Source organism: Ranitomeya variabilis, chromosome 2 (assembly GCF_051348905.1).
Source record: "Ranitomeya variabilis isolate aRanVar5 chromosome 2, aRanVar5.hap1, whole genome shotgun sequence".
In the NCBI taxonomy this organism is placed as follows: domain Eukaryota; kingdom Metazoa; phylum Chordata; class Amphibia; order Anura; family Dendrobatidae; genus Ranitomeya; species Ranitomeya variabilis.
In genome coordinates this window covers 1062558103-1062572257 of record NC_135233.1, presented here as the reverse complement: position 1 = coordinate 1062572257, position 14155 = coordinate 1062558103, and the positions used below count along the sequence as shown (strand labels likewise).

Genomic DNA, 14155 nt, shown 5'->3' with positions numbered 1-14155 from the left:
ATGTACAAGAATATAACTACTATAATACTGCCCCTATGTACAAGAATATAACTACTATAATACTGCCCCTATGTACAAGAATATATCTACTATAATACTGTCCCTATGTACAGGAATATAACTACTATAATACTGCACCTGTGTACAAGAATATAACTACTATAATACTGCTCCTATATAGCAGAATATAACTACTATAATACTGCCCCCTATGTACAAGAATATATCTACTATAATACTGTCCCTATGTACAAGAATATAACTACTATAATACTGCCCCTATATACAAGAATATAACTACTATAATACTGCCCCCTATATAGCAGAATATAACTACTATAATACTGCTCCCTATGTACAAGAATATAACTACTATAATACTGCTCCTATGTACAAGAATATAACTATTATAATACTGCTCCTATGTACAAGAATATAACTACTATAATACTGCTCCTATGTACAAGAATATAACTACTATAATACTGCTCCTATGTACAAGAATATAACTACTATAATACTGCCCCTATGTACAAGAATATAACTACTATAATACTGCCCCTATGTACAAGAATATAACTACTATAATACTGCCCCTATGTACAAGAATATAACTACTATAATACTGCCCCCTATATAGCAGAATATAACTACTATAATACTGCCCCTATGTACAAGAATATAACTACTATAATACTGCTCCTATGTACAAGAATATAACTACTATAATACTGCCCCTATGTACAAGAATATAACTACTATAATACTGCTCCTATGTACAAGAATATAACTACTATAATACTGCTCCTATGTACAAGAATATAACTACTATAATACTGCTCCTATGTACAAGAATATAACTACTATAATACTGCCCCTATGTACAAGAATATAACTACTATAATACTGCCCCCTATATAGCAGAATATAACTACTATAATACTGCCCCTATGTACAAGAATATAACTACTATAATACTGCTCCTATGTACAAGAATATAACTACTATAATACTGCCCCTATGTACAAGAATATAACTACTATAATACTGCTCCTATGTACAAGAATATAACTACTATAATACTGCCCCTATGTACAAGAATATAACTACTATAATACCGCCCCTATGTACAAGAATATAACTACTATAATACTGCCCCTATGTACAAGAATATAACTACTATAATACTGCTCCTATGTACAAGTATATAACTACTATAATACTGCCCCTATGTACAAGAATATAACTACTATAATACTGCCCCTATGTACAAGAATATAACTACTATAATACTCTCCCCTATCGACTATAAGCATATTAGCATTCACCACAAAGCCTCTATTATGGACATACACTGGGAGGTTTTGTTATCGGTAACACGACTGCAGATGATAATTTTCTCTGGAGATCCCTTGCGCTTTATGTGTCGGGCAGTAAGAAGTATTTCTGATCTTAGGCAGGATAAACAGTACATAGAACATAGGGGTCAGCGTCATGCTTGGCACAATGTATTTTTCCATTAATTACAGCAGGTGAATGCGCTCTGTACAGTCTGGGTCTGCAGTACAAGTCACATATTTTCAGGGTATTATAAAAATTCTTCAGTTAAAAGTGGGATGAAATATTAGGCATGTGCAGAGCTGGCGGACTCCCCGGTCACCGCTCCTGCAGGGAGGTCTTAGAACGTCAGTGCAGAGTCCAGTGTGGACCAGTCAGTCTATGGTCGGTCTCTGGCGCGCGTTAAAGTTATATAAAACCAGTATTACGGTGTTGGTGGATGGTCCAGCATGTAAAGGGTTTCTGCCATCACCCTCCTTTTCGGATCCCATTTCCAGATGGGAAATCAGAATTGTCTTTGCTTTATTTCATTAACAAAATCATCATAAAACTGTTGACAAACACAATATTGTATAAACTGCATGAATGGCTACATTGTATCCAGAAACGTCAGGACACTGCACGGGGTGATAGTGCGGCTAATGTAACAGGAGGCGTCCGAGAGGAGAGGGACCACAAAAACGTACTCTATGTTCACACAAGTCCTCTCGTAAAGGCAACCCGCCATGTTATTACATGCACAAGTAGTGGTATCGCTATACAGGCGTTTGCCATTTTGTGTAGGGATCTGACGCGCCAGTCATGAAAAATCTGGCATTAGAAACTATATGCAAATTAGGCTGGAGGTCCACTAGGGACAAGGACCACGGATTCTTTACTGTACGGGCAGCGAGACCACGGATTCTTCATTGTACAAGCAGCGAGACCACGGATTCTCTACTGTACGAGCAGCAAGACCACGGATTCTCTACTGTACGAGCAGCAAGACCACGGATTCTCTACTGTACGAGCAGCAAGACCACGGATTATCTACTGTACGAGCAGCGAGACCACGGATTCTCTACTGTACGAGCGAGACCACGGATTCTCTACTGTACGAGCAGCGAGACCACGGATTCTTTACAGTACGAGCAGCGAGACCACGGATTCTCTACTGTAAGAGCAGCAAGACCACGGATTCTCTACTGTACGAGCAGCAAGACCACGGATTCTCTACTGTACGAGCAGCGAGACCACGGATTCTCTACTGTAAGAGCAGCAAGACCACGGATTCTCTACTGTACGAGCAGCAAGACCACGGATTCTCTACTGTACGAGCAGCAAGACCACGGATTCTCTACGAGCAGCAAGACCACGGATTCTCTACTGTACGAGCAGCAAGACCACGGATTCTCTACTGTACGAGCAGCAAGACCACAGATTCTCTACTGTACGAGCAGCAAGACCACGGATTCTCTACTGTACGAGCAGCGAGACCACGGATTCTCTACTGTACGAGCAGCAAGACCACGGATTCTCTACTGTACAAGCAGCGAGACCACGGATTCTCTACTGTACGAGCAGCAAGACCACGGATTCTCTACTGTACGAGCAGCGAGACCACGGATTCTCTACTGTAAGAGCAGCGAGACCACGGATTCTCTACTGTACGAGCAGCAAGACCACAGATTCTTTACAGTATGAGCAGCGAGACCACATTCTCTACTCTACGAGCAGTGAGACCACGGATTCTCTACTGTACGAGCAGCAAGACCACAGATTCTTTACAGTATGAGCAGCGAGACCACATTCTCTACTCTACGAGCAGTGAGACTCTCGATCTGTCATAACATGGTGTAATGTTCGACTTACTAAACAAGCACAATGATGGCCTGGACGCCTTTCTTGATAAATATAATATTACCGGTTATGGACAATATACTCTGTGATGGGAAGTTGATCCAAGGAACCAGTCTGATTGCCGTATGTGGAGTCGGGAGGGAACGTTTCCCATAATATGGCGATATTATCAGGGGTTGTTGCCTTCCTATGGATCAACCTGTTGGGTTAGAAGTTGAACTCGATGGACTTATGTCTACCTTCAACCTTACAACACAAATCATCTGACGGGTGTAATGTGGGGAGATGACCCAGCGGCCGAGAGGCTGGGGAAGAAGATGCTGGGCAGTTCTAAACCTTACTCCCCAACAGCAACAGTCCCCGCAGCAGCCATACTCCACAGCACCCTCGCCCCACAGGACCCTCGCCCCACAGCACCCTCGCCCCGCAGCGTCCTATTCATTGATATGAAGAATACATTTTATTTGCCCAATTCTACCTACAGCATCAGACACTCAGGTTGCTGCCTTTCCCCTTATACTTTACACGGCAGCTCTTCTTACTTAGATTGACTACTGTATATAGAAACAAAGTCCAGCATCAGAAAGAAATCAATGCATGGAAAGCCAGAATTAAAGAAATATAATTACCAGTAGCTTATGGCTTATGTACATGGCCCGGACTCAGAGGAATCAGCAATGTAGATTCCCATTAGGTTTTAGAATAACTCAGGGACTTTTAGGAGGAAACGATCAGTAAAGGCACTGGGTGCACTTCTGCAGTAACAGAACAGGGAACCACGGACATTACTAGTGCAGCAGGCGCAGGACTGAGCGCACCCCATGATTGTGCAGAGAGCCGCCGGCTGCATTCTTGGGGAGGGCGGGGGGAAGTGGCGGCTTTATGTGCAGTGTCATAGTGGCCGAAACATCAATAGTGCAGAGTACAGAGCGACACTTCACAGCTCGCCCGCCGCTGACTGTGCTGCCGGCCCAGGGATGGAGTCCGAAGAAGATAACTACAGGGACAGGGGATGCTGCAATCCAGAGCCACACACCGTGCAGGAAACTGCTGCAAAACGCAAAGCAATGCCCAGAGCTTTCATTAACCCCTGAAGGGTAGGACCCACAACTAATCCCTGAAAACTAACAAAAGTTTTCGGATTCTTTTAATAAAGAGGGTGCTGAATTTAAAACCTGACTTAAGACCTCCTCCAAAAATGTCCATGTGAATAAACACACAAAAAAGTAAATATATGTATACACAGTGGCATGTAAAAGTTTGGGCACCCCTGGTCAAAATTACTGTTAATGTGAACAGATAAGCAAGTTGAAGATGAAGCTAAGTTGAAGATGAAGCTATCTCTAAAAGGCCTAAAGTTATAGATGACACATTTCCTTTGTATTTTAAGCACAAAATTATATTATATATTTTTATTATTTTTTTTTTTCTTCATTTTTTAAAAATTACAAAAAGGAAAATGGACCGATGCAAATAAGTTTGGGCGCCCTTCATGGCTAGTACCTAGTAGCACCCCCTTTTTGCAAGTATCTTTCAATTCTTGTTTGAGGGATTCACATCCATTCTTCCTTGGAGAATTCTTCCAGTTCTGTGAGATTTCTGGGTAGTCCTGTTATTTTGAGATCTAGCTACAGATTTTCAATGATGTTGAGATCACGGGACTGTGAGGGCCATTGTAAAACCTTCAGCTTGCACCTTTTGAGGTCGTCTATTGTGGATTTTGACGTGTGTTTGGGACCATTCTCCATTTGTAGAAGCCATCCTCTTTTCACCTTCAGCTTTTTTACAGATGGTGTTATGTTTGCATCAATAATTTGCTGAAATTTTATTGAATCCATTCTTCTCTCTACCTGTGTAATGTTTCCCGTGCCATTGGCAGCAACACAACCCCAAGCATGACTTATCCACCCCCATACTTAATAGTTGGCGAGATGTTCTTTTTCTGAAGTTCTGTGCCCTTTTCTCTCCACACATACCTTTGAACATTGTGGCCAAAGAGTTCTGTTTTAACCTTCACAGGACTTGTTTCCAAAATATATCAGGCTTGTTTAGTTGTTCTTAGGCATACTTCTGAATTTTATGGTGAGGACGTAGGAGAGGTTTTCTTCTGATAACCTTTCCATGAAGGCCATATTTGTGCAGGTGTCTCTGAACAGTAGAACAATGTACCACAACTCCAGAGTCTGAAATCTTTCTGAAGTTCTTTTGCAGTCAAGCGGGGTGGTGAGCGGTTCTGTTTTGCCTCTCTAGCAATCCTATAAGAATTTCTCACTGAAATTTTGCTTGGTCTTCCAGACATTATCATGACCTCCACTGTTCCTGATAACTGCTATTTGTTAATTACATTTTGAACTCAGGAAAGGGCAACTTGAAAATGCTTTGATGTCTTCTTATAGCCTTCTCCTTCTTTGTGGGTCTCCACCATTCTCAGAGTGCTGGGCAGCTGCTTAGAAGAACTAATGGCTGCTGTTTTTTGGCACAAGGTTAGAGGAGGTTGTGTGTTGATAAAGCTGGGAAATATGCATCACCTGGCCTTTCCTAACGATGATGGTGAACAAGCCATAACCCTAACATGCTAACTAAGGTCAAACTTTAGTTAAAGTTATCTGAGCATACAAATCTCCAAGGGTGTCCTAACTTTGCACTGGCCCATTTTCCTTTTTGCAATTTTTAATATGTAAAAGATGACTTTCTTTTTGCATAAAATACAAAGGAAAGGTGTCATCTGCAACTTTAGGCATTTTAGAGATCGTGTCATCTTCAACTTGCTTACCTGTTCACAATAAGAGTAATTCTGACCAGGGGCGCCCAAACTTTTGCTACTGTATACTGCAGGTCTCACGATGTGACAACGCAAACAAAAATGTGGTTTTTTTTTATACTTTGTTTTTTTTTGCATTGTCACATTGCGAGTCCTGTAAATCTTCCATATGAGAATAAGACTGGTATCATAAAGCTGTGCCGCTGTATAACTAGACAGGACAACGCCGATACCGGCCATATCAGTCGTCACTCAGCTTTTCCAGAAACAGACGTGCTGGTGTTCAACTACAGAACCAGGGTTGGGTAGGATCAAAATTTTTGGGCCGATGATGAAAAGTTTAATTATGGGAAATAGTACATATACAATTAGAAGAAGGCGAAATCCATCTAAGCCCCAACGGGAAAAGTCAACCTCAATACCCCTAGTATACTGCGCCAAGAGCCACCTACTGGGACAGCTACCGAGGAACCACCAATCCCTCCATAAACCGGACGCCTCTACTCCTTCATTACAAGACTTCACGGTTCTCCAGACTGGCCATGTCAGCCCCTTTGGGAAAGGACTACGAATACCTATATTAATGAAACAAAATTGCCTCGCCACTCCAGCTCTAACACTGCCAGATTCCTCAGCAGTCTCAGCTTCCTGACTGAGGAACATGTGAACACTGCAGCCAATCACTGACCGTAGAGGTGACACAGTCAGTGATTGGCTGCATCAGGGTATCATCAGAACAAGGAACAGTCAGAGGAAGAGGCCATGAGATTGGCAGGGACAATTATATGGAGTAATGGGGGGCCGGTAGGTGCATTATTCTAGCACCATCATGGGCCCATTTAAAAAAAATATTTTGAGTAATGGGCAACCCCTTTAAGTCAACTCAACAGTATTAAAAAGTCCGGGAAAACCTCTTTAAAATTATTCTTTGCAAAAAGATAAATGTCTTTAAGAATTTCTAAATAATGTAAAAGAAATATCAGCAAAAACAAAAATAAAAATTCTTAAAATAAAAAATAAAATAAAAAAAACAAGCAAAAAAAAATAAAACTAAAAAGATTCTCCTGCCCTACTGGAAACCATTCCCACTCGTATGTAGGTGGTGTCAATGGTGGACGATATGAAGATTGGAATGCATTTGTTTACATTTTCTGGGACGCCCCAGCTCCTCCGAACAATAAGAAGCTGCGATGAGTCAGCCGATATCATCCGCACCGCGGGGAATAAATGCCGTGCTCTCCGGAGACTTTAATAACACGACTTGTGGTGCTGGTACACAGAGACAGCTGCAAGTGGAGCAGAAACAATAATGGCGCCCACGTGTAAGGCACAACCACAAGTGGACCTGTCCGTAAACAGCACCCCCAGGAAAGACCCCTCTAAACACATTACGGAGGGTCATCGGTCATTAAAGTGACCAGTTATAGATACAATTCTTTTCTCCGTAGATCCCAAAGGTGAAGCCGGGCCATGTGCTGTAATACACGTATATAATCTCGCTAGAATGGGGTCACCATGCGCCATAAAGGGGCTTTGTGATTTCTGGGGGGCTGTCAGTGTGGACCCCCACTAGAATACATTTTGCAGGATATCTCTTTTTTTTTTTCATTACCTAAATCCCAGAAAAACATCGGTGACAGAAAGAAAATGTCTGCAGCCGTCATCTCCATATGTAACCCGCTATAACTAGGGGTCTCATAGGAACGCCCGCTCCCCTTACAGCCCACTAATGCCCCTTATTTGCAATTCCAACCTGAAAAACAGATCCTGCATTTAGCAATGTGCAAGTAACCCTTTCATTACCAATACTAGCGATGGAGAGGGACACAAATTCTTTCCTTGGTTGAAACAGGATCCCCGAGGCCGCGTTCCCCCATGTGCAAAAAAAAAAAAACCCCGCTGCGGCAAAATACCTAACACCGGTCTGCTCTGGTTATGGCATTATTGCCGAGTCTCTTGATACAGAAGACGTTTTATTTATGCTCTAGATATTTTCAAGTAACAACAAAATTGTATTTTTTTTATGCCTTTTTTTGGCTCTTTAAAAAAAAAAAAATAATTAATAAAAAAATAAAACTAAGTTCTAACAGTTCTCATACGGTGACCCCGGTGTTTCCCTGCAGGACTTGGTCATTATTTGTAGTGGTGGAGTCCCAATGACACAGACATAGCAGTCACGCTTCAGTTACTTTGTTGCAATCGTGGTAAGAAGTTGTTTGGGGTCATGAATGCCGAAAAAAAAAAAAAAACACAATGTGACTGCCGCCTAAAGGAGTAGTGGTATCCTGGCCGAGCAGCCCCTAATAACCAAGGCCCGATACCCTCCTGAGAAGTCAGATCAGGGGAGAACTGCAGGACCAATGTCATCACCATCAGGACAGATGTGTCACAGTGCAGCGCCAGCAGGCAGACCCCCCACAGATAAGCCGGGGTCCGGCCAATGCTGCGATGATGCAGGGGAAGAAACAACCAGAGAGAGGCCAACAGCTTCACACTGGTCGCCCCTCCACATTCTCTATGGCCAATCAGGGAGTTATTGGACTTAAAGGGAGCGTCCAGGACTACACTGATGACCTGTCTCTAAGATATGTTATTGAGCAGATTGGTGAGGGATCTAAAGCCCGCCACTGCACAATCAGTGGTCCCCTATCTCGTGAGGGCGCCAGCAACCCCCTTTTGCCGCCACCAGCGCACCAGGTCCCCCCCTTCCCAACAACCCCTTCTTGCCGCCACCAGCGCACCAGGTTCACTATGAGGTCCAGATGCCACCAGGCACCAGGTCCCACCCGCTTCCCAGTCACCATCCGGGCACCAGGTAACCCTCTTCCCGCAGACACCGGGCACCAGGTAACCCTCTTCCCGCAGACACCGGGCACCAGGTAACCCTCTTCCCGCAGACACCGGGCACCAGGTCCTCCTCCTGACGGTCACAATTTATCATGTTGCTGGCACATTTCTGGCTTATTTTCGGTAGCTACAGATACACCCTCTCTCTGACTTTAAGAGAAATTCCCTATGATTCACACGTGTCCTAATTAGCACATAGTCTGTACACGCCCGTACTAACCTGGAGGAACCGGGCTGCCGCAATACTTCACTGCAGCTCCACCCGCCGGACGCCCCTCGCACGCCGTCACATCGGACACACACTACTACAAGGACTGAACACAACAATAGATGTTTGACACAAGGTCACAAGAAAAATGTGGCACTTCTATACACCGAACGTGTTTAACACCTGTTGTATAGGAAAGAATGGAAGACCATTCGGAAATTAGTATAAAAATCCGAACGGGAGGTCAAAATCAATAAAAATATATAGAGAAAAAATAGTTGCGAATAAAATACTATTTATCACGATTAATAAAGGTATTTTATCCGCAACAATTTTTTCTATATCTATTTTTATTTTATTTATTTTGACCTCACGGTCGGTTTTCTTCTTTGTTTTGTTTTTTTACTACTACAAGGATGCCGGGTCATCATACCTTTCCCTGGTATCGCTGGGTTCAGACCTAAATTCAATTTCTATGACCGGTCACCTGTCAGGAGACCTGCGTGGCCTGTGATTGGCTGCAGCAGTCAAGTCACTGACAATCACAGCCGCATGCTCCTGTGACCGGTGACCGGTGAGGTCATCACTCGCCTGTGCAGCAATCCAGGGGTTGTGTCTGCTGGTGAATAAGGAAAGTTTGTCATTATTAAAGAACTCCAGAACTTAGGCAAAAATTCTACTTAGCCTGGACTACCCCTTTAAGGCTAAAGGGTGTCATTGGTTCGGGGTAAAAAAAATAAATTAAATAACGCTGCGGTCTGGGAAATGCCAAAATTACACATGCTGTGGACTGGGAAATGCCAAATTACCAGACGCTGCGGACTAGGAAGTGCCAAATTACCAGACGCTGCGGACTAGGAAGTGCCAAATTACCAGACGCTGCGGACTAGGAAGAGCCAAATTACCAGACGCTGCAGACTAGGAAATGCCAAATTACCAGACGCTGCGGACTAGGAAATGCCAAATTACCAGACGCTGCAGACTAGGAAGAGCCAAATTACCAGACGCTGCGGACTAGGAAATGCCAAATTACCAGACGCTGCGGACTAGGAAATGCCAAATTACCAGACGCTGCGGACTAGGAAATGCCAAATTACCAGACGCTGCAGACTAGGAAGAGCCAAATTACCAGACGCTGCAGACTAGGAAATGCCAAATTACCAGACGCTGCGGACTAGGAAATGCCAAATTACCAGACACTGCAGACTAGGAAGAGCCAAATTACCTGACGCGGCGGACTAGGAAGAGCCAAATTACCAGACGCGGCGGACTAAAAAATGCCAAATTACCAGACGCTGCGGACTAGGAAATGCCAAATTACCAGATGCTGCGGACTAGGAAGTGCCAAATTACCAGACGCTGCGGACTAGGAAATGCCAAATTACCAGACGCTGCGGACTAGGAAGAGCCAAATTACCAGACGCTGCGGACTAGGAAGAGCCAAATTACCAGACGCTGCGGACTAGGAAGTGCCAAATTACCAGACGCTGCGGACTAGGAAATGCCAAATTACCAGACGCTGCGGACTAGGAAGTGCCAAATTACCAGACGCTGCGGACTAGGAAATGCCAAATTACCAGACGCTGCGGACTAGGAAATGCCAAATTACCAGATGCTGCGGACTAGGAAATGCCAAATTGCCAGACGCTGCAGACTAGGAAGAGCCAAATTACCAGACGCTGCGGACTAGGAAGAGCCAAATTACCAGACGCTGCGGACTAGGAAATGCCAAATTACCAGACGCTGCAGACTAGGAAGAGCCAAATTACCTGACGCGGCGGACTAGGAAGTGCCAAATTACCAGACGCTGCACACTAGGAAATGCCAAATTACCAGACGCTGCGGAGTAGGAAATGCCAAATTACCAGATGCTGCGGACTAGGAAATGCCAAATTACCAGACGCTGCGGACTAGGAAGAGCCAAATTACCAGACGCTGCGGACTAGGAAGTGCCAAATTACCAGACGCTGCGGAGTAGGAAGTGCCAAATTACCAGACGCTGCGGACTAGGAAGAGCCAAATTACCAGACGCTGCGGACTAGGAAATGCCAAATTACCAGACGCTGCGGACTAGGAAGAGCCAAATTACCAGACGCTGCGGACTAGGAAGTGCCAAATTACCAGACGCTGCGGAGTAGGAAGTGCCAAATTACCAGACGCTGCGGACTAGGAAATGCCAAATTACCAGACGCTGCGGACTAGGAAGAGCCAAATTACCAGACGCTGCGGACTAGGAAATGCCAAATTACCAGACGCTGCGGACTAGGAAATGCCAAAATTACCAGACGCTGCGGACTAGGAAGAGCCAAATTACCAGACGCTGCGGACTAGGAAATGCCAAATTACCAGACGCTGCGGACTAGGAAATGCCAAATTACCAGACGCTGCGGACTAGGAAGAGCCAAATTACCAGACGCTGCGGACTAGGAAATGCCAAATTACCAGACGCTGCAGACTAGGAAATGCCAAATTACCAGACGCTGCAGACTAGGAAATGCCAAATTACCAGACGCTGCGGACTAGGAAATGACAAATTACCAGACGCTGTGGACTAGGAAGAGCCAAATTACCAGACGCTGCGGAGTAGGAAATGCCAAATTACCAGACGCTGCGGACTAGGAAATGCCAAATTACCAGACGCTGCGGACTAGGAAGAGCCAAATTACCAGACGCTGCGGACTAGGAAGTGCCAAATTACCAGACGCTGCGGAGTAGGAAGTGCCAAATTACCAGACGCTGCGGACTAGGAAGAGCCAAATTACCAGACGCTGCGGACTAGGAAATGCCAAATTACCAGACGCTGCGGACTAGGAAGAGCCAAATTACCAGACGCTGCGGACTAGGAAGTGCCAAATTACCAGACGCTGCGGAGTAGGAAGTGCCAAATTACCAGACGCTGCGGACTAGGAAATGCCAAATTACCAGACGCTGCAGACTAGGAAGAGCCAAATTACCAGACGCTGCGGACTAGGAAATGCCAAATTACCAGACGCTGCGGACTAGGAAGAGCCAAATTACCAGACGCTGCGGACTAGGAAATGCCAAATTACCAGACGCTGCAGACTAGGAAATGCCAAATTACCAGACGCTGCGGACTAGGAAATGCCAAATTACCAGACGCTGCGGACTAGGAAATGCCAAATTACCAGACGCTGCAGACTAGGAAGTGCCAAATTACCAGACGCTGCGGACTAGGAAATGCCAAATTACCAGACGCTGCAGACTAGGAAGAGCCAAATTACCAGACGCTGCAGACTAGGAAGAGCCAAATTACCAGACGCTGCAGACTAGGAAGAGCCAAATTACCAGACGCTGCGGACTAGGAAATGCCAAATTACCAGACGCTGCAGACTAGGAAGAGCCAAATTACCAGACGCTGCGGACTAGGAAGAGCCAAATTACCAGACGCTGCAGACTAGGAAGAGCCAAATTACCAGACGCTGCGGACTAGGAAATGCCAAATTACCAGATGCTGTGGATTGGGAAGTGTCTATATCCCTCTTGCTGTATACTCCGGGTTCGGCGCACACGTCCGTCCGTCGGCCATCGCTCACCATATGTCCCGAGCACACAGATAGCACCGTCTGATCACAGACGTCACCGCCTCTTTATCTGCTGACAGTTTTGCACAGTAATATGTATTTCCATTGCTGGCCGCACAATGAGCCAACGCTGCGCCCGTCAGTGAGCTCGGACTCTCAGACTTTTAGGTCTTTTTCTGCTGTACGACCCAAAATGAAGCAACATTCTTAATAAAACCAACATGCAAAAAATTAATTTTTATCTCCAAATCCTTATATTTAACGAGAAAAAAAAAAATAAAACCGTCCTGTAAATGTGAGAGCACAGAACATGTCCGCCCCCGTGCACATTAGGCGTTTACTCCGCGCACGCAACATGTCAGCTGCTGTCACACCGCGCACATACGTGTGACCCGTCCCCGGCCCGGAGCCCGGACATGTCGCCCGTACATGTCGCCCGCTCCCCCAGCACTGACCTCCGGCCGCCGCCGTCCCTCCGCTTCTCTTCCTGCCGCTGCCTGTCTCTCCGTGCCCCGTCTCTACCTCCGACTACAGCAAGCCCCACAGGACAAACCAGCTCCGAGCGCGCACTCGTCACCGCGGCCCAATGGCAAGGTGCTGCGCTGACAGAGGAGGCGGGCGGGCGCGGGCAGGTGCAGTATTGATCTGAAGGTTCACGGATAGGCACTGTGAGAATAATTGTGCGGGCGGGAGGCGTGAGAATTTTTTACTTGGGCAACAGGTTCAGAGGGCGGAAAGAATCAAAGGCGCCCCCTATAGTCTGGCACCGGCTATGTCCCTGTAGCCCACTACAAAAGTCAATAAAACCGATGCGTTGCTCTTATTATTATTATTATTATTATTATTATACGTAAGCAGGGGGTTTACCTCCCGTTAGCTCGGTCGCTCCAAGCTCCGCCCAGTACTCCTTAAGCTCCTCCTACTCCTCCCAGGAGCTTGGCGGCCATATTCGCGTGCTCCGCCTACACTCGAGGACAGGGTGCATTGTGGGAAGGGGAGGCGGTATAAATAGGGCGGCTGGGCCCCATTTTGCTGTCAGAGAGGGAGGGAGACAGTTGTATAATTATAAGATATAACTACAAGACAGTCAGTGGTTTACACAGAGACTTACATGTTAGATTTTAGTCAGAAGGAAATAGTAGATAAAGACATTTTTTGTAATTGCTCATTGCAGAAATGACAAATAAAGGCTAATAGAGGTATAAATGCACGAATCACAGACGTACGTGACTTACCATGACACTTCGAGGAAAGTCACATTTGTGACAATAAAGTCCAACAGTTTGGGGATGTTTTTGCACCCAGTGTGGCCCCTAGTGCCGGTGATTGCATGCGATGTCGTTACCGCCGGCTCCATCCTTCCAGACCTTGCTGCTCCGCGTCCAAAATGGCCGCCACAGTCGCATGCGACCATGAATCTCGTGCGACAAAGTCAGGAGCATTGGCAGCTCCTTCAGGTGACAGGACGCGATGTGTCACCTCAGGAAGTAACCAGATCCGACGTCACAGTACGACACCGCAATCCCCTCGGTGCATCGTGCGTGTCGCCATTAACCAAGGCTCTGTTCACAAATCGATGTCAAAACTGGGATACTACTGATCACGGGCAAAAAAACCCCA

The 14155-nt window shown here is 45.6% G+C and overlaps 1 protein-coding gene across 8 annotated transcripts in view; it reads right to left on the bottom strand.

Moving 5' to 3' along the window:
- ITSN2 (intersectin 2) overlaps positions 1 to 13465 on the bottom strand; it is a 135922-nt gene extending 122457 nt beyond the window's left edge. For 3 of the 8 annotated variants that reach the window (XM_077291505.1, XM_077291511.1, XM_077291512.1), the window contains exon 1: positions 12991 to 13129. The gene's annotated coding sequence lies outside the window, so the exon portion shown is untranslated. Of the gene's footprint in view, positions 1 to 12459; positions 12596 to 12990; positions 13220 to 13402 lie in introns of those variants that run through there. The other 5 variants (XM_077291509.1, XM_077291513.1, XM_077291508.1 and 2 more) reach the window with 4 other exon arrangements.
- Positions 13466 to 14155: the final 690 nt, after the last annotated feature.